Source organism: Condylura cristata, unplaced genomic scaffold, assembly GCF_000260355.1.
Source record: "Condylura cristata isolate star-nosed mole 26May11 unplaced genomic scaffold, ConCri1.0 scaffold00045, whole genome shotgun sequence".
In the NCBI taxonomy this organism is placed as follows: domain Eukaryota; kingdom Metazoa; phylum Chordata; class Mammalia; order Eulipotyphla; family Talpidae; genus Condylura; species Condylura cristata.
The window spans coordinates 2,656,553-2,658,441 of NW_004567146.1; positions in this window are offsets into that span (position 1 = coordinate 2,656,553).

Below are 1,889 nucleotides of genomic sequence, written 5' to 3' on the forward strand. Positions count from 1 at the left end.
TTCCAGAAGTAAGGAAACCTGTTCATCAGGATCAGGGAGAAGGGGCCCCAATTGTCCCACAAAAGCTGTCTGAGCTCTTTGGGTTTTGTTGTGTGTGGGGGGTTTTCTGATTGACTTCCCACCTGCTCAGGGATATTATACCCTGAAGTCTGGTTGCTCTTTAATGCTGCTCTCTTCACACAGAACCCAATATCCAAGCCCAACTCCCCTTCTGGAAGCAGAGAAGCACTCCGGAAGGGTTCCTGCAGAGAACCTCTGCTGGGGGCAGAAATGGGAAGCTGGCTCTCAGGGGAGGGCACTTGGAAGTCTCACTGGCTTGTGTTGATTTGTTTCTGCTTAAGTATGCAAATGATGATGAATGGGGTGGGGAAGGAATCTAGGGAGGGCCTGAAACCCAGGTCTGTGGGTCCTGTTCATTCTCAAGGTCAGCACTCAAGGCCCAGAGGAGAGGTGGGTGACGCCCCAGAAGCAGAACCATAAACGCTGCTTCTTGTCCCTGCTTCAGGCTTAGGAATCTTGTTTGTCTCTTGTCCCCATTCTCCAGGAGCATATTTCTCTGACTTAAGGGTGAGAAGCCCAAGACAACTAGAGAGGGTCTGGTGGTAAGCAGAATAAAACCAGAAGAATGGAAGGACAAGGGCCTCATGGTTTCACCTTGAAAATTTTGAATCTCCTGGCGAGATTTTTCTTTCGTGTATTATTTATTTAAGTAACATTACACTATTGCACATGTTTCTTACAGAAACATGTTTTGCCTCACTAAAAATCACCACTTGTATATATTACATGAACTTTATCACAACTTCAGTCCCATCCATGAAGAGATTTACTTTCATTTTCCTACATTATTGTTCATTTTTGTACAGTATTTGATCTCCCCCTCGGGGGTAGGTAATTTCCGTAGATTGCCCACCACCATATCACCCATGAACCCTCCCCATAGTCCCTCGTGCGTTCCCTCCCATTTTGACCTCCTTTCTCCCGCTCCCCTGCTGTGTGCCCCTGATTTATAGGTTTACCTGCTAGTTTTGTCTCTTCTTTTTCTATGACCCTTTATTTGGTTCCCTACATTCATTCCTCTGATAAAGAAAACCCCCAAGGGCCTCCCTGGTGGCACAAGGGGTTAAGTCTCAGCACAGTGAAGCTGCCTGTAGCCACTGCAACCTGAGTTCCACCCCCTGCTGGGAGCTGACCCACGTGGCGCAGCAGACCTCCTCTGTCTTACCTGCTGCTCCCCTCAGCAGTGTATTTCAGTGGATCTGCCTGTTCTGCTCCCCCCCTCTCCCCTGTCTCTGGTGAATCCTCTCACCACCATCCCCAACTCTGGTCTATATCCCAGCGCTTGTATGCATATATAAATCTTTTTAAAAAGTGAAACCACTGATATTTTTCTTTTCCTCATGAAGAGATTTTAAAGAGATTCTCTGAAGATGCTTATGAAACTGTGAAACTACAGCAGAAGAGACAGCCATTAAACTTTTCGGAAAGTGCTCCTTCTGTAGTCAAGAGAAAGTGTCAGAGTGGGAGACACTGCCTTTCTAGAGACATTTTAGGACTGAATAGGAAAGTGAGAATCAGCTCTGACTAGAGGCCAGGGGTGTGGTTGGGAACTATTGCCCAGAGCAGTGTAAGTTGTTTACACCCTGTTGCCTCAGAATTTTCCTACATTGGATAAATACATAGTAAGCAGAGGATGCATTATATAGTTGATGCTCAGCAAACCTAAAGATAGGAATTCAGAACAGAATTGAAGTAAAGGAAATGATCTACAACTGGTGGCTTCAAGCACTGCACAGACGGAGGTGTGGGGCAGAAGCCCTGTGGGCAACCCTTTGGCTTCACCTTTGCCAGTGGCCATGGGCTCCCCTCAGTCAGTGGTGTGTGTGTGT